The sequence below is a fragment of the Myotis daubentonii genome, chromosome 5 (genome assembly GCF_963259705.1).
Source record: "Myotis daubentonii chromosome 5, mMyoDau2.1, whole genome shotgun sequence".
In the NCBI taxonomy this organism is placed as follows: Eukaryota; Metazoa; Chordata; class Mammalia; order Chiroptera; family Vespertilionidae; genus Myotis; species Myotis daubentonii.
The window spans coordinates 379,995-399,450 of NC_081844.1; the positions used below are offsets into that span (position 1 = coordinate 379,995).

General features: G+C 46.8%; 1 protein-coding gene across 1 annotated transcript in view; it reads left to right on the plus strand.

Moving 5' to 3' along the window:
- Positions 1-10,505, plus strand: part of LOC132234065 (transcription elongation factor SPT4-A-like) — a 78,609-nt gene extending 68,104 nt beyond the window's left edge. Inside the window, exon 2 of the mRNA XM_059695119.1 lies at positions 10,495-10,505. The gene's annotated coding sequence lies outside the window, so the exon portion shown is untranslated. The remainder of the gene's footprint in view (positions 1-10,494) is intronic.
- Positions 10,506-19,456: the final 8,951 nt, after the last annotated feature.

The window sequence follows — 19,456 nt, forward strand, 5'->3', positions numbered from 1 at the left end:
CATCTTTTTGCATCTATCTGTCCAATTTTCCCAACACCATTTATTGAAGAGACTGTCTTGACTCCTTGTATGCTCTTGCCTCCTTTGTTGAGTATTAATTGGGCAAAGTGGTTTGGGTCAATTTCTGGGATCTCTATTATATTCCATTGGTTTATATGTCTGTTCTTTTACCAGTACCAAGCTGTTTTAAGAGCGGTGGCTTTGCAATACAGCTTGATATCTCATATTGAGATCCCACCTACTTTGTTTTTCTTTATCAGGATTGCTGTAGCTATTCGAGGTCTTGTTTTTTCCAGATGTATTTTTGGAACTTTCGTTCTAGATCTGTGAAATATGCCATTACTAATTTAATAGGGAATGCATTGAACATATAGATTGCTTTGGGTAGTATGGACATTTTGATGATGTTGATTCTACCAATCCATGAGCACGGTATGTTCTTCCATCTGTTTATGTCTTCCTCTATCTCTTTTTTCAGTGTCCTGTAGTTTTTCACATATAAACTCCCTTAGCCCTTTTTTGTCTGTGAAGCTTCTTATTTCCCCTTCAATTTTGAATGATAGCCTTGCAGGATAGAGTATTCTTGGATTCAGTCCTTTGCTTTGCATCACTTTGTAAATTTCTGTTCATTCTTTTCTTGCCTGATGTGTTTCTGTTGAGAAATCATTTGATAATCTAATAGGAGATCCCTTGTATGTAACTTTCTGTCTCTCTCTTGCAGCCTTTAAGATGCTCTCTTTGTCCTGAACACTTGCCATGGTAATTATGATGTGTCTTGGTATGGGTCTTTTCGGGTTCACCTTGTTTGGGACTCTCTGGGCTTGTGTGACTTTTTCTACCCCACCTCAGGGAAGTTTTCTGATATTATTTCTTCAAATAGGTTTTCTAGCCCTGTTCCTCTTTCTGTTGTTCTGGCACCCCTATTATTCGTATGTTGTTTCGTTTTGTGTTGTCCCATAGCTCCCTTGGGCTCTCCTCCTGTCTTTTAATTTTTTTCTCCAATTGCAGTTCAGTTTGGGTGTCTTTTGCTTTCCTGTCTTCTAATTCACTAATTCAGTCCTCTGCTTCTCCTAGTCTACTGTTGAAACTTTCAATGGTGTTTTTTATTGCAGCTATATCACTCTTCATTTCTTCTTGGTTCTTACCTAAGTTATTGATTTTTTCATCCATTTCTTTTTTATTCTTACATAAGTTGTTGATTTTTTCATCCGTTTCTTCTTGATTCTTGCATATGTTGTTGATTTTTCCTCCATCCAGTTTATGCACTCTAGGACCCTTAATCTGAATTCTTTTTCTGTCATGTTGCATGCCTGTTTCACCTAGCTGCTTTTCTGGTGAGTCCTCCTTTTCTTTCCTTTGGGGGTTTCTTTGTCTACCCATGTTTGATCTGACTGACATATCTAGATGTTGAGTGATTCAGTGACTGCTCCTTGGGTGGCAGAGGCTCCTCGGGCTGCAGTTGCTCCTCGGGCGGTTGTGGTAACAGCTGCTCCTCAGTTGGCAGCAGGTCCTCTGGCGGGTGCTGTTCACAGCTGTGGTGGCTCTTCTGTCTGATGGGGGGAGGCTTCACACACAGCTGCTGTTCCTCAGACAGACCCTATATGTAATACTTTAAATAATAAAGAATTTAAAAATATAAATGTATAAGGCCAATCCTATATAATAAAAGCCCAATAAGCTAAGTATCTGGTTGTCCGTTCAACCAATCAAAGTATAATATGCTAATGATATGCTAATGCTGCTCAACTGCTCACCATAATGTGCACTGACCACTAGGGGGCAGATGCTCTGACTGATAGGTTAGCTTGCTGCTGAGGTTTGGCAGAATGGGACTGAATGAGACAGACCAGACATGCCCTAGAGTGCTTTTATGCTCCCTCCCTGGCTGGTCAACCTCCTGCATCTCTGCTCAACCCTGATCATGCACCAGTGGGGGTCCCTCAGCCTGGCCTGCGCCCTCTCTCAATCCAATCCAGGACCCCTCAGGGGATGTCAAAGAGCCAGTTTCAGCCTCATCCCTCAGGTCAGGCCAAGGGAACCCACTGGTGCACGAATTCGTGCACCTGACCTCTAGTCAATAATAATTAACTAAAGAAAAATAGATCTCCATATAGGAAATAGAAGGGATAAATATTTACTTACGCTATTTTACTTAGCCTATTGATCTACAGAATTTTAACCAGATAGGAAATCTTAAGTAGTAAGTATCCTATATAATAAAAGTCTAATATGCAAATCAACCGAATGGTGGGATGACTGATTGCTATGACGCACAATGACCACCAGTGGCAGATGCTCAATGCAGAAGCTACCCCCTGGTGGTCAGCGCTTCTCAGACAGAAACTGGGCTCACAGCTGGTGAGTGCAGTGGCAGTTAAGGGAGCCTTTTCTGCCTCCACTGCAGGCGGGTGGTAAGGAGCGAGGGATCCCAGACTGTGAGAGGCCCAGACTGCAAGAGGGATTGGGCCTAAGCTGGCAGGCAGACATCCCCTGAGGGGTCCTGGATTGTGAAAGGGTGCATGCTGGGCTGAGGGGTCCCCCTTACCACCCCCCCCCCACAATGCATAAATCTCATGCACCAGGCCTCTAGTATTATATGTTAAGAAGGCTTTATAGTCAAGAATTAGATTTCTGTTAAAATCCAACTTGCTCAGAGATGTTAACAAGAAACTGTTTTCAGTTTGTATTTTTGATTAAGAGTTGGACATACTTACTTAGAAAATTATTCTCACAGGAAATAATCATAACACTAGTTTTTGACTGAAGCAAAGAATGTAACCTCAAATTTAATTATGTAGGGAAAGACCAGCTTAATGTACTTGGCTATTTCTCCAGATTCAGCTTGAAAATATTCAGGACCTGAGAAGATTCATTTTCTCAATAGTTCCAAGCCAAAGATGTTAGAAAACTGGGAAGGTTCATGGTAGAGTTATAATTGGCTATAACCTAATTGGAACAATTCAGAATTGTTCATTGACTGGGAAAATGTGCAAGAAGAAACACACAAGGATGACAATGGCAGTGAGCTCTCCTGCAGCAGCTGCCACCTCTACTAGACACAAATCGCAGCAGGACACTAAAGGTGAGGAGCAGAGTGCGACCCTTGAGGAAGTGTGCTACCCTTTGCAAGAGCCATGTGAATTCTGTGATTTACAGAAGCAGGAAAACATGGATTATGTACAGAAATAATTAATGGTGAGGGACAAGGCTCACATAAATATACATTGTGATGAAAGGGAATTTAATAATTTGGGGCTACAAGACAGAGATAGTGCATTTATATCTGCAGCTTGGGTCATTATCAAAGTTGTATCAAGTTTATTGAGATGGTGGGCTGAAAAAGGCATCCAAAGATGGACCAAAAATTGTAACATGGAAATGCCCACTGGTTCCTGCTCTAATGGAGAAGAAGGAATGCTTTGGTTGGCCCAATGGCTGATAGCCCCTTTTCAAAAAGTTTTATCCGAGTAACTATCTCTTTGGGGGAAACAATGAACTAGATAATTCAGCGACCACAGGCAAATGGTTATGAACAGAAATTGGTGTCAGAATCCAAAATAATACCTTAGCCCTCACTAAGACTAGGATCTTTTGAGGGTCAGGTGACCAGTGAATTTTAGCTTAGGTCTATTTTGAAATAGGTCCAAATTTTATCTCACCCATTCTGTGGTTGCTCCTGGTTGTAAAATGCATAACTGAAATTCCTATACCAGCAGAATTATCCCACACACTCATCACCAATGACTCAAGGCAACTGTGGACAGAAAGTCTAAACCAATCCATAAGAACTGCCTGTAATTGTGCAAGTATTAAGTTAGAAGCTGTACCATCTGTCTGATGAATATGAGAGATTTGTGCCACCATGAAGGATTTGAAAGATTCAGGAGTGCGGATTTGGGCACATCCTCATTACGCTTTTGATTTGTCTTGAGAGAAAGAAGGAGGAAGAGAAGGAGGAGGAGGTTGGACAGGAGCCAGTGAGAGAGGAGGAAAAGATAGAGAAAGTAGAGGAGGAGGAAAGAAGGTTTAGAAGAAATAGAAGGAGTAAGAAAAGGATGAGAAGGAAGAGGAGGGGGAGTAGGTGACAGAGAAGAAGAAAGAGAGAGGGAGAAGACACAACTTGGAAAGTGGCAGTGTACTCACCAATTCTTTAACTACAGGAGACCCTATGCTGCTGCTGTACCATGTGGTTACTTTGCTTGAACAACTTCAAAGTCCCCATCACCTTGTACCCTATGCACCTACAGTGCAGGCAAATGCCTCCTCCTCATGTTTTCATCGTTCAATTCAATTTGCCTTCTCTCAGGTGGCAAGGCCCCCATACACCTTCATTATCTTCCCTCTGGGATGAGTCATCTCTACAGGCTGAAGGTCCTCACTGCCTTTTTCTTCCACAGGAAATACTTCTGGCTGGTCGGTTACAATGATGATGTTATGCAGAATGGACCAAGTGAGTGGGACAATACTACTCTAGAGTTGAGACTGTAGAGTCAGTAGCTGAGGAAGAAATTCTGACTGAAATTCAGAATTCTTACTCAGTGAAATATGTTTGTGTCCAGTGCTCTTCTGAGGGGGAGGCAGTTATCTGAGGTAAGCAATGATTGCTGGCATCTGGCCCCACCTGCTACCAAGATGGAGAACCAGCGCCCAGGGGGCCTCTGGATTTTAGAGGCAGATTACTCCTCAGTTGAGTATATGACTCCATGGAGTGGCCTGAAAGTTTGCTTCTTTTGCATTCAACCCAGAAAAAGACAGGCACTGTCATAGGTGCAGGCGGCTGCATGTCCCCCTCCATGCACTACAGCAGACGTGATGTCCTCCCAGTGTCCCTGGCAGATGGGGATTGTGGTTGGGACCTTGGGAAGGCCGGTGTGTGAGTCACAGTGCAGGTGCTCAGGATTCCCCACCTATGAGCATATCCTTGTTTACTTACCTTTGGTTCACTCAGGATGAGATTGAGCCTGTGTTCGGACTTGTCAGCAGCAGGTGTGCCGCAGGATGTTAGCCACTAGACAGTTAATGAGGACTGGTGTGTATGAAAACAAGAAAACTAAGAGTTAAAAAGCCAATTTCTAACTCCAGAGTCCGCCAAACAAGGCAGTTTATAAATACTGGGTGACAACATCCCTAGATGGAGGAGTGAGGACCGCTGTGCCAATCCAATGGCTCTCCTGGCTTCCATTGTGAATGTCTGTGTTGATGATATAGACCATCTGACAAATTTCTGAGTTGTCCACAGCAGCACACATGGATTGTTTACATGACTTATAGCCAAGACTCAGATTCAGCACAAAGAGCTTCAGGACATGAGTATATATTTGTGTCAATGATTCCAAGCCAGAGTGAGAAAAATTGGAAAGGTTCATGGTAGAAAGCTGGCAAATCTGATTGTCAAGGTTCCCTGGGTTGCTGAGAGCTGGGGAAGAGGTAACTAGGGTCCAAGCTGCATAGGTGTCCTGGCTCCCCACGGACCTGTGGGTGGCAATGGCTCCAGCCTCTGGCTGAGTCCATCAGGGCATCGCTGGTGGCTTCCATCCCCATTAGTCAAAAGTCGTCCTAGCCAGAGAGGCAAACATTCCGGGTTAGGGACTGTCATCACCCTGGGGATTGATAGAGATTTGTCCCACAGGATTTCCTGGGTTACAAAGAACAAATCTTAAACATGGGCCACCAAGTTACCATGCAACCTGAGCTGTCCATTATGACCTGGGTGTGATGTCACTCACAGAGTCATTAAGGGCCCTGCATGGAAAGACTACATCAATTAGTGTGGGTCATGTGTGGGCCATACCTGATCCAACCTGGGCTGATCAAAGTAGTTATATAAGGTGATGCCTTGGACCCTACTATCAAACAAGGAATCCTTGTCTCTACCTACACCTGTTCACTCATGGAAAGCTCCCTGTGGCCTGTTGACATTGAAGCAGTCACGGTCTATCCTCCTGATGGATTTGTATGATGTTGATGAGTGATGTTATTTCCTTCTGGAATAATATGAGTACATTTCTCTGTACTTACCTTCTCCTCACTAATATCAGCGTGAGCTTCTGTTAGGACTGGGCAGTAGCAGGTACGCTGTAGGGCCTTAGGCATCAGACAGTTCATGAGGAATTGTATCTATAAAAAGGAAAGAAAATCATTCATTCAGTGTTAAAAAACAAGTTCTAATCCAGATTCGGCTCAAGACACTTAGTAAATATTGGGCTATGGCATGTAACACTAAATGGAGGAATGGGGACTATCGTGGCAATCCAATGGGCTTCTGAGTTCTCTTTCCATGTCTGGGTTGATGACACAGACATTCTTAATGTTTTCTGAGTGCTCCAGAACAGTGGACATGGATGGTTTACTTAATCTGTATCCAAGAGATCTAATTCAGCATGAAGAGATCGATTTTGTCACAGGTTTCAAGCCAGATGTGAGAAAAACTGGAATGGATCATGGTATTGTTATAAGCCACACATGAGGAAAGTAGAATAATTCAGAATTTGCCAGGGAACAGAAAATTTTCAAGAGGAAGCAAGCACAACAGAGTAACAAAGACAGTGAGCTCTTCTGCGACAGTTGCTACCTTGATTAGACTCAAATCCCAGCAGGACCCTAAAAGTGAGGGGGGAGTTTGACTTCTGAGGTGGTGTGCTACTCTATTTGACATGTAAATGCCCACTCCCCCTCGTTTTAAATTATGAATAAGCAGTTCAAAAGTTTATGGCAGTGGTAATGTTGGACTTGATTGGTAATGTGAGTCCTATTGCCCACTCTGGGAGTGCCCACATAGCATACCTTTCACCAATGCATGGGGAACTATATAACGACTGGAAACAGCATATTTGAAGAGCTGCATGAAGACTCTTCTATGAAAACCAGACCTTGGGAACTGCAACCTCTCAATGGGAAAGTCCAAATGTGATGAGAGACATTGAACCCCAGAGGCAGGGGTACTGGGCCTTTTCCAGTCACTGAACTCACAGAGTGGATCTGATCAGCCTGAAATACAGCAAATCCAAGCAGGATCTAGTGAGTCTGACTGGCCCTGACGTACAGTGTTGGCTAATGAGTCACGTGTTCCTAGCAGTGGGGAGAGGAAGCTCACTGCATTGTTGCTCCATCTAGTGAAGCAGAAATGTCCCCGTGAGTCCCAGGGCCCAGCAGCCTAAGCCCTGTGCCTAATTCTCTGAGATTCAAGGGAAGCCTTATTGCCTAAAACAGGTCAATTTTATGAAAATCAAACTTTATTGTTCACAGAAAATATCTATTCTAATAGAGCCACAGTTACTTATTTACATAGAATCAATGACTGATATCTAATAATGAGGAGAGGCTTGGAGTTTCTGCAGAAACCACAAACCATTGAGTCTCTGGCTATTACAGAAACAGCTTGCTGACCTCTGACCTAGGATTCCCTTTATAATCATTAAAAAGTTGTTTAAGAATTTTAGAGAGGTCTTTTTCCCTAAAGACAAAAATTTCCTTGCTTATTATTCACTAATGGCCCGGTGCACAAATTCATGCATATGGAAAGGAAATGAAGTAGAAGAAATATTTTAATATTGCTATTTGCCCTTTATAATAGAAGTGTGAGCCAAATTCATGATTTACAATGACAGATGGAAACACGTGTGTGATTGGTGCCAGTTAGAGCTGTATATGTGTGAGTCAACTTAGCCTTTTATACATATACTAGAGGCCCGGTGCACAAAATTTGTGCACTCGGGGTGGGGGAGGAAGGGTGCATCCCTCAACCGGGCCTGCACCCATTTGTAGTCCAGGACCCCATGTGGGATATCCACCTGTTGACTTAGGCCCACTCCCCGGGGGATCAGGCTTAAGCTTGCAGTCAGACATCCTTCTGGCAGTCAGGGAGCCCTTGGGGGATGTCCAACTAAAGGCTTAGGCCCCCAAGGGTTGGGCCTAAACTGGTAGTTGGACATTCTTAGTGCTGCCACGGAGGTGGGAGAAGCTCCTGCCACCATCACTGCACTGGCCAGCCATGAGCCAGCTTCTGGCTGAGTGGCACTACTCCTCGGTCTGACCTAAACCCTAGAGATTAGTACTTCATTTTACAGCTTTTTCTCGGTTTATAGGCAGCAGCAAACTCAGACTACACAGTCGGGTGTGCAAGAAATGTTGCTTTCTTTATTGTTTAGTAACCAAAACTAACTTAAACTTCAGCCCCCATTCTGCCAAGTGAAAAAACAAAAACAAAATATTATTTAACTTAGGTTCCCCACCCTCTTCTCTGGAGTTGTACTTCCATGTCAGAAAGTTTATATCTCAGGCAGAGGTGCCAAAGAACCGAGCAGGGTCAAGAACATCTGGACCTCAGTCTTCCGTCTGGGCTGGCCCCCAACCAGCTGCCATTGACCCTCACCTCAGAGCTCAAGTCCATGCTGATCCCTGGTATATCCTCCTCATCTGGGCCTTGAGGCCTCTTGAGTCCAATTTGCTCTCTCCCTCTCACACAAAGAGCTATTGGGTTTTCTGGGGTGAGGTCCTCTGACACCTCCTCAGTCCCGTTGCATGCACACCATCTTGGTGCCTTGGTCACGGCCACAAAGCTGTGTGGCTGCTCTCAGACTCTCCGTCTTCTGCTGCCTTAGGGAGTGACTCAGTGGGAGGGGAGGGTCACAGTCATTTTTACATGGCCGCCAACAAACACTCAGTGTTCCTTCCCTCTAGTCCTCCTTCTCCTCCTCACCCCAGTCCAGGCACATCTATGTGCAGGGCAGGGGAGGGTAGGAGGCAGGCGTGTCTCTGACCCAGCACACAGGCTTCCAGATCCACTGCTCCCCCAGGAGGTCTTCCACGCTCTGGACCTCGACACCCAGAACCTGCCCCCTCTAAGCTGCAGGTCTTTGCCTGCAGTGGTCAAGTCTGTTTAGAGCAGTGGTTCTCAACCTTGGCTGCACATTAGAATCACCTGGGAATCTTTTCAAAATCCTGATTTCTGGGCCTCATCCTCCAGAAATTCTGTTTCTTTGTTACTAATGCTGTGGCTCTACCCCATAACAAAGAAACAGAATTACCAGAGGATGAGGCCCCGAAATCAGGATTTTGAAAAGATTCCCAGGTGATTCTAATGTGCAGCCAAGGTTGAGAACCACTGGTTTAGAGGCTTGAAGTCAAGAAGTGCCTCTTTGTTCTCTGCTTTCTGGAGGCAGTCAGGGTGGAACATTCCTGCCTGGACTGGGGAGGGGTCTCTGGGTGTTAAGAATACCAGGAGGGGGAGCACAGACTCCTCCTACAACTCTGAGATGGGAAAGGCAGCACCCCCTCACCTCTACCCACAGGACGTTTCTTTAGAAGCAGAAGCCTCATCCTTTGCAGGGGCCTGCCCTGGCTGCCTCAGTTTCTCAGAGACAACGAATTTGATGAACGTCTTTTCCCCACTGCAGTAGCTGCTTCATTTGTTCGTTCTCGCATTTTTCATTAGCTGCTAAATAGCCCCTGTGGCTGCAAACCTGTTGTGCCTGACTCAGCTAGTGGGGAGCTATGGGAGCTGTGCAGGGACAGGGGAAGGGGGAGGGGGGCCTGGCCTACAGAGAGGGTCAGTGGTGCCTGCCCGGCTGTCTCAGAGGATGTGGCTTAGATTAGGTTCTGTCCTTTGGCGACTTTAGGAGGGGAGGCCGTGTCCTCCGCTCCACACTTTGACTCAGGGGTGGAAGTTCTCCGTGCTCTCTAGCCTCATAACTCAGTGGATCATAGTGGGATGCTGCAGGCAGGCAGGCGGCTTCTGCGGCTACACACAGGCATGGGCTGGTGGCTTCTGCAGCCGCACACGGGCGCGGGCCTGCAACCCGGGACCGGATCAGGTCACAGGCGGCTTTTGTGGCCGTACACAGGCATGAGCAGGCGGCTTCTGTGGCTGTACATGCTGTGGGCAGGTGGTTTCAGAGGGTGCACCCGGGCTTGGGCTGTTGGCTTCTGTTGCCGCACAGGGGCACGGGCTGTCCCGCACACGGGCGCGGGCAGGGGGCTTCAGGGGGGTCAGGGTTGCCGCTTGGCCTGCTCCCGGGCACTCCTGCCCTCCGATCACCATGGCCATCTCGGGCTGCAGGCCAGCCGCCTGTCCAGGGAGCCCAGGGTTGCCCTCTGGCCTGCACCCTGGCCCTCCCGCCCTCTGATAGCGGGGGCAGGCCCTCCTGCCCTCCGATCACCATGGCGATCGCTGGGCGCAGGACAGCCGGCAACCTCAACCGGCTTTCTGATGGCGATCACTGGCTAAAGGCGGCCTTTGCCCACCCCCCAGCTCTTGCCTGCCGCCTGGGTTGCCATCACCATTCTTCAGTCCTTTCCCTTTCGCCTCCCAGCATTGTGGCTATGTATGCAAATAAACCGCCATCTTTGTTGGTAGTTAACCTCCATCTTAGCTGGCAGTTAATTTGCATATCACCCTGATTAGCCAATGGGAAGGGTAGCGGTCGTATGGCTAATTACCATGTTTCTCTTTTATTAGATAAGACTAGGGGCCCTGTGCAGGAAGATTCGTGCAAGGTGGTGTGGGGGTCCCTCAGCCTGGCCTGTGCCCTCTTACAGTCTGGGACCCCTCGGGGGATGACCATCTGCTGGCTGAGACCTGCTCCCCAGGGGATTGGGCATAAGCTGGCAATCAGACATCCCTCTGGCAGCCTGGCAACCCTCAGGGGATGTGTACTTGACAGCAGGGAGCAGACCTAAGCTGCAGTCAGACATCCTTAGCACTGCTGAGGAGGCAGGAGAGGCTCCCACAACCACCGCTGTACTAGCAGCCATCAGCCTGGCTTGTGGCTGAGCAGAGCTCCTCCATGTGGGATCTCACAAACAACCGGAGGGCAGCTCCTGCATTGAGCATCTGCCCCCTGGTGGTCATTGTGTGTCATAGTGACCAGTCATTCCCAGTCTTTCTGCTTTTAGGGTCAGTTTGCATATTACCCTTTTACTATATAGGATAGAGGCCTGGTGCACGGGTGGAGGCCGGCTGGTTTGCCCTGAAGGGTGTCTCGGATCAGGGTGGGGCCACTGCTTGGGTGCCTGGCCAGCTTGGGTGAGGGGCTGATGGCTGTTTTCAGGCTGCCTGCACCCCCTTTAGGGTAGAGGTCCCCACTGGGGTGCCTGGCCAGCCTAGATGAGGAGCTGATGGCTGTTTTCAGGCTGCCCACACCCCCTTCAGGGTGGGGGTCACCACTGGGGTGCCTGGCCAACCTGGATGAGGGGCTGATGACTGTTTTCAGTCTGCCCGCAACCTCTTCAGGGTAGGGGCCCCCATTGGGGTGCCTGGCCAGTCTGGATGAGGGGCTGAGGGCTGTTTTCAGGCAGGCCAAGCCTGCAACTGAAGCTCCCAGTCTCTCCTTTTGTTCTTTTTTATATTTTTTTTATTCAGGGATTTATTTACCTTCTGTAATTGAAACTTTGATGCAGCTCCAGCTCCAAGGCTGGCTGGCTGAAAGCAGATACCTGGGGTTTGTTTAGCTTCTATAATTGCAACATTGTTGCATCCGGAGCTCAGAGCCAGGCTGTGGCAGGCAGGGAACCTTGGCTTCCTCCATCACTGGAGCAACCAAGCCTCATGTTCCCTTCAGCTGTGTGGCTGCCAGCTGCCACCTTGGTTGGCAGTTAATTTGCATATCGCCCTGATTAGCCAATGGTAAATGTAGCGGAGGTATGGTTAATTACCATTTTTGTCTATTATTAGATAGGACTAGGGGCCCAGTGCATGAATCTTCCTGCACAGTGGTGTGGGGGGGCCCTCAGCCCAGTGTTCAGCAAACTCATTAGTCAACAGAGACAAATATCAACAGTACAACGATTGAAATTTCTTTTGAGAGCAAAATTTTTTAAACTTAAACTATATAGGTAGGTACATTGTTATTAACTTAATTAGTGTACTCCTAAGCTGGCCTTTGCTAAAAACGTCCTCAATCTGATTGTGGTACTTTCACTGAGGTCAACCCCTTCCAATTCTCCCATCCACACTTGTCTTGTATACTTATTTTGTCTATCTTTTGTCACCTGCGCGCGATTTGCAGACACGACTAGCACTAACCACTGCACAATGAGACTGCTGACTGACTGGCTCACTCAACTCCTGCATGAATCATGCGCGCCTCCCCTGCCCTGAGTATCCCGCAACCCGCCTGCACCGCGTCTCCCATCGCCGGACCGACCGACACCCCCCACTTCTTCTAAAGCCACTTCTTCAAAATAGACTCACCCAAGCTGAAAAACAACTTCTGCGTATGAGCCATGAAGTTTCTATTGCACTGTACTTGTGTGCCCACACATGGTATTTTGTGGAAGAGCCACACTCAAAGGGCCAAAAAGCCGCACGTGGCTCGTGAGCCATGGTTCGCTGACCACTGCCTCAGCCCGACCTGCACCCTCTCCAGTCCGGGAGTTTCTGTCTGTCTTTGCAATCATATGAATGAATTGTCTGAGACCTCCAACCCAGTTTGGTTTGTTGCTCACAGAATAATAGAGGCATTTTTTTTCTCTTTGCTTCATTGGTGGAGATTTCCTGGAAGTTTTAGGATATCTTCCCTTTAATTTTTCCTAGACACTCTGATTTTACTTATGTCTTCATCTTTGCTTTCCTTCCATCCCTTACCGCAACAGTAACTTGCTCCAGACTCACTTTGCTCTAGTGTCTAAGAGATCTGTCTGACACCAGAACTATGATTCCCAGCATTCCTGGTGCTTCCCACACTCTGGGCTTCTGCTTCCGGTCCAGGGGCTGCCATCAGAACTACTATGCCCAGAATTCCTGGTGCTCCCCACACTGGGAGTGACCGAGGGAGCCATGGCCCCGCAAGCCTCCAGCTCTCCTGCTCTGCTCTCTGCCCAGTGACTAAGGGAGGCACATCCCTCCATGGGAGTGACCGAGGGCACCACGTCCCCATAAGCTGCCGGCTTTCCCACTTCGGCTCTCTGCCCGACGCCTGTGTATGCAAGTTAACCACCATCTTTGTTGGGTTAATTTATATATCCACCATGATTGGTTGGTAAGTCTTATGCCCAGAGTTCGGGGTCCCCAACAATCCACCACCAGGGAGCCTCCTCCAATGCAAAAGCAACGAGTCTTTATTGATCAATTCTAGAATTGGCTCCCAGCCTCTATCCAGCGCAGCGGTGAGGCGAGAGAGAGAGAGAGTCCCAGGAGAACAAAGGTTATATAGGGCTAGCTATTTGGGGTGGGCTTTAGGAGTGACGTGAGTTACAGAGATTGGTCAGGGTTTTACAGCATAAGGGTCAGGAAGTGACCATCACATTCTGAAGGTTGGAGCCGTCCTCCACTATAGCCTTATTAGGACCTTTGCTACATTTCTGGAGCTTCATTCGTCCACTCAGGTGGGTGGTTGGGAGAGTTAGGACAATACCAGCATTCTTGTGGTCACTCTCAGGGGATGGGGGGGGCGGCTTGGGCTGAGGGCCCAGCCTTGCAAGACAAGATAGAGGAGAGGGAGAAGAGTATGTCTCTGCTTCATCCTTGAAGAGGGAGGAGGGTGTATTTCTGCTTAGTTCTTTCAAGTTCCGTTCTGTCCCTTCATTCCCCCCTTGTCTTGGAACTTCCTGCTCAATCATGAGACGGACTGAACTATTAACTGAACTATTTTTATACATTCCTTGACAAATTGGACTAGTCTGTTGATAATGCAAGGGCCGAAAGTCAACAGCATCAGGAGGGTTACAAGGGGTCCGCCGAGGTCCGCTGTCTTCTTGAGCGTGATCTGCAGTGGGTGTGTCTGGTCAGAGGTCACCTTCCAGTCAGGATCCCTGCTGTCCTGGGCACAGAAGGAGCTGGGCTTGTGACCTGGCAGAGACAAACTATAACAAATGGTTTGGTGGAAGGGAAAGAAGCTTTAACAACTTCTATTGAAATAGGATTTTTCTTCTTAAAATTCCTCTATGGCTATCAAAAAGCCAAATCAAGACCAATTTATCTACTGTATTTAATTTTGCCTGATGTTTGCATAAACACAACAAGAATGGTAACTGACTACCTTTGCTGGAATTTCATGATTGAATCTTAATGTGCCCTGTAGGGCCAGGAAGCCAAGCCATCCAGCTGCCATCAGGCCTGCCTGCAGTATCTGCTGTGTTAGGTGAATCCCTCACCTGTAGCAACTCCACCTGAGCCCATGCTCTAGGCTTTAAGGCCCATCTCAGTAGCCCTCCTACTCGTTGCGGCCCAGAGTGTGTGGGGGTTCCACAGGGATGCAGAGGCATCCTTATTGCTCCCCTTCTACTCTGACCAACTGCTAGTGATGGTAGGGCATGGGCCTGACGCTCCAGCGCCAGCCATCTTCAGTGCTCCCAAGCAGGATACCAGGCTTTTCCTGTGGCACTTTTATTGGCTTCAAGTCTTCAGAGCTCAGACAGGTGTTTTTTTTTTAAAACATGATACTCCAGTCAAAGTTTCCGGTTAATAAATCACTACTGAAAACCGGTCTTATTGATTTCATGCAAAGAAATGTATTGCCATGACTTATTTAGCATTGCCAAATTTCAGAGGAATTATATAAGGAGAAAAACATACTGATCTGCTCTAAGATCTTCTGATTTTTCTCATTAGTCCTTTTTCATGGACTCTTCAGAGTTATAACAAAACAGTAACTGCTGGATTTCTTTTATCTGTCCTCTCTAAATACTTTGGCATAACTATTTACCCTCTGTTTAATGAGGCAGAATGTAAGTTATTTACTCTTTCTGACGTACTGGTCTGTACCATTTGATTCATTTTCTTTTAACATTTTTTTTTATCATGTACACAACTCTTATAAATTTTATACTTTCAAACCAGCCTTTAAACCTTCTTTCTATGTTTTTTTTTAAAATGCATGACTATGCCTTAGACCATCTATTCCAAACAGGCCTTTTTTTAGTTTTCTTTTACAGTTGAGGTATGCACCACCCCTGACATGGGCATGGTCACACAGGCCTACAAGATAGTATACAGGCTGCCAACTGTCAACTGTCTCTTGATAGAGACTAAAACCTGGTGGGTATTCTCCTTTGCCCAGTTGGGCACCTGCCCTCTTGGCAGCTAGACACCCTTTACTTTTGGAGTTCACCCCGCATAGTCCCCTTCCAGGACAGCTAACACATAGCTATAGCAATGTTCCTCAGTGTGGGAGACTGGACATTTGCCAGTTACAGCTACATTTAAACCTGTAAGAGAATTGAAGGTTAATACAACACATTAATACAATGAAACATAATATTGGCTTCATGGCCTCTTCAGGCAGTCAAATCCTCCGCTACTAAACATTTGATATGGCAGGGCTATACAAACATTTTAGGGAGGTGACTAAAGTCCACTCTTTGACCTTTCTATATAAGGTAAAATTGTCCTTGTCTTTCTGAAACCATGTTTATGAAGATGCAGGCATCATCTGAGTCTATTATACAATTTTCTGCAGGTATAGTTCTTTTCAAGTTGGGGTGAGTTCTAGGGTCATGAACTTCTTTACCCATATCGAGTCCCCAGGCTGGAAAGGATGTACAGAGTCCGAGGTGGCACTGGCAGGGCATCTCGAACAAGCTTATGGGTAGCTTGTAATTTCTGTAAGTGATCACGTCCAAGTAAGGGGTACAGGCATTCTGGCATGACTAGAAACGAATGAGTTACCGTGTTCTTTCTGAGGTCCACACTCCTCTTTGATGTCCAAGAAAAAAGGCAGTTTGTCAGGTGGCTCTTAGAACTGGTGTCTTCTTAGATGTTACTGGTCCCATTGGCTCTGTCAAGACTGAATAGGCTGCTCCAGAATACACCAGGAAACTAACCGGGGGTTTTATTTATCTTACAAATATTTATACCTAAGTAGATATATAAATATTAAATAAACATTTACATTTATACCTTTTCAGTGAACAAGTACTTTTACAGTCTTGGGAATTTTGGCAGATAACAGAAACACTGCCCAAGTCCCCTGATGGGGGCCTGACAAGAACAGATGTGGGGTCCTTTGGCTGGGGGGTATAAAGTCTTCATTCTTTCTCTCTCGGCACTGCTAAGGACAGGATCATTGGAGAGGTCTCTTCACCTAGGCAAGGCTGTGCTGAGCTATCTGGGTAAAAGTGGTTTCTGCTTCCATTTTGGTAAAAGGTCTCTGCCCATTAGAGGGACCAGGTCAACTGGTAAATATAGGAATTCATGAACCACCTGATGGCCGCCTAACTGACATTGGCAGGGGTGGCAGAACAGTCTGCAGCTGTGGTACTGTACCAGTAGCTCCAATAATGGTGACTTCCTGTCCTGAGAGGGGAGCTACCTTCTGAGTAACTACCGAGTGCTCTGCCGCTGCATCAATCATAAAGTTCCCAGTCTGGCCCCCGATCTTCATTTTGACCATCGGCTCATGGGGGCCCAGTTGGAAAAAGCCCAATCTGTCCTAGTCAGAGTCAGCTGTTGCCAGTCCGAGGAGGTCCGCCTCAGGCGGCTCTGGCCAATAGCGGCTGGGTGGTTTGGATGGCCTTGCCAGCTTCTTCTGGCCTTTACTCTGTCCCTTCTTACACACGCAGAACTGGACCCAAGGCAGCGAGGTTTGAGCAATTTTAAAATTCCTTAACATACATTTTATCATTTATGTTGCAGGGAGGGACCGGGTTGGCTCCTCCTGAATAAAGGAACTAATCAAAATAAGGCTTATTTTTTAACTTCATTTGACCCTGGGTGTGGACAACAAATGACACTAATCAGATTGACATAAACGATTTAACCTTTGTTTAGGGAGGCAAATGCAAAGCATTTACTCCCAAGTGTCATTGGTTTAGGGAAGATAGGATTTCTGCTCAGTTTCCCTATTTTACTTGTTCCAGCTTACTGATTTATCATGCATTCAATTTTCTTAAAATGTATTCTGGCACAGGAGAAAGTTGCTTTGCTGTACACAGGTAGCTTAACCCCTATATACCTGGGCTTGGACCTCTGCCCAGCAAATTGCAGTCTATAAGTTCAATATGCAGACTCCGGTTTTTCTAACCCAATGAGGTTTCGGCCAGTCTGAGTCAGACTCCTCCTCTCTGGGAGAATTTCAAGGTCCTGATAGCTCCCAGGTCCAGGGAGAGTGCTTTTTTGTTAACCCTTAGGGCCCTGCTTTTTGCCTTTTTACCAGTTCCCTTGGTGGCAGAGCAGCAACCAGGCCTCTTTCAAGGGAGTGCACTGGAAGGAGATATTAACCCCTCCTCTTCCAGCCTAGGGTCTCCCAGGGGCCCAGCCAGAGCGTCCCCCAGCAAATCCCGGAAGCCGCTGCCCTTTTGCAGTGGTATGGACTCAAGCAGGGGTTCACTGGATGTAGTCCGCAGTGAGGCGCTCACTGGCTTCTCCCTGCAGCTGCTCAGGCCCACAAGCTCTGCCCCGCAGCACAGGCAGCACCATCAGCTCCAGCACCTCGGCATTCTCCAGCTTAGCCTGCACCTCGGTGCCTGCCAGCAGCTGCTGCAGCTCCTGTAGGCTCTCCTTGACTGCGCGCACACCTCTTCTCCACCAGAGGCTTCCGGGCCTTGTGGGCAGCTCAGGCATTCAGCCCCCACTTCTTTGACCTGGCTCTCAGGGGCTGAGTCTGCCTGGCAAACAGTTCTAAATCAGCAGGGGGGCTGCAGATTCTAGCTTTGTTCCTCCTCTGCTTTTCTAGCAGGAGTTTAGTTGCTTGTTTGTTTTTTGTTTTTTTTATTCTTAGAAACCTTAATACTTTAATGATTACCAAAGGTGAACATTCAGCAATTTTAGATTAATATTTATGAACATATCTTAAATGTACTTTTACTCTTAAGATATATCTAGACCTTTTGTGATAAAACTAAGAACAGGTATCGGTCTGATTCAGCATTGGAGGGGTTAAAAGAATAAACCAGGGCAGAGAAAGACTGTGCTTACAGTTACTTTTTGTAACCTTGAAGTTCATTGATAAGACCTGTTAGGTTTGCAGCCAGCAGCATAACTGCCAACCCCCCCACCCCACTTCTCTCAGCCCAGGCTGCTTTTTCTCAGAGATTTTTTTTACTTTTTTATAAGCAATCTCAAAACTAAGCAATCTTGGAATTACAGCGATTTACAACCCAGGTAAGAGCAACTGATAGACAGAAATTTATATTAACTGAGTGGGCTGATTCCTTCTGTAGTGGCGAGCAAAAGACTCTGAGAACTGCTAGAGATTCTTGCAGCCCATCTCGGGTCCAGTTCAAACGTTCAGCCAGATGAATTAACAGAAATGCAAAACAAATCAAAGTAACTTTCACTTCACAGAGACTAGTAATGAGCAGCCAAAATAGATAAACACTCGTATTCACACTCTCAGTAGAATAGCCCAGACTGGAGCTGAGCAGATAAACAAAACAATGCCCAACTCCCCAGACGGGCATGGGGGCACTCCTGGCACCCATGTCCCAGAACAGAATTCTTGACCAACGTTTTGGTGAGAACCTACTGGAGGAGTTAAGACTGTGTCCAGTCCCCCCTCTTGGTAGCAAATTGGCTAGTTCCACACAAACAAACAGCTGTTCACTCATGATTCCTCAGTGTTTTAGCATTCATTTTAATTTTACAATCTCTATTGTATTCCTTTAAAAAAGGTTTTTTTTAACATGTAATTAAGAACAGCAGGTTTACTTTGTTCCAACCTCATGATGATCGGTGACGAGAGACAGACAAGGGAGGGGTGACCTGTTTTCACAGATTTTCACTCAGGTACCCGCCTGACCAAAGTTGTGGAACCACACACAGGAGAGGAGAGGGCAGGCCCTCTCCCTCCACACTCGCACACTTTCACCAGACATTCATTCAGCAAAGGCATTTAGCTACCACAACACACAGTTTTTCTCAGTCAGTAACATTTTTAAGAATAACCTTCAAAAATGCAAGACATAAAAGTCTTTATCATTTGAATTCAGTAAGCTTCAAGGTCCCAAGTTCTCAGCAGTTCTGGAAAACCACACCTGAGGCTGGCAAACAGGTTTGACCCAGGCCTTGACTTTAAAACGACCATAATGCTTAAAGGAGTAGTTTGAGTCTGTCCCATAGCGTCCGTCCAGTGAGTCCACAAAATCAAACAAAAGAACACAGACACCAAACAAACAAAGACACCTAAGAACAGCCTTCCGACCCCATGGAAGAAAAACTGAAAAAAAGCCAGATGGGGCTTTTACACCCCGCCAGATGGGGGCTTTTACACCCCGCCAGATGGAGGTTCAAGGCATCCCTTGACTCCTCCTGCCCGAGATCCACCTGTGCGTCCACTTAGATCTTATCAGGCCAGATTGTAGAAGCGAGCTCGCATAGGACAGAACAGACAACACATAGACACTTACCGCGGACAGCAGACTCTCGGAGTGGGGTTCCCCATGGGTTTTTCTTGGGGATCCCAGACGCCCCCCCAAAATGTTATGCCCAGAGTTCGGGGTCCCCAACAATCCACCACCAGGGAGCCTCCTCCGATGCAAAAGCAACGAGTCTTTATTGATCAATTCTAGAATTGGCTCCCAG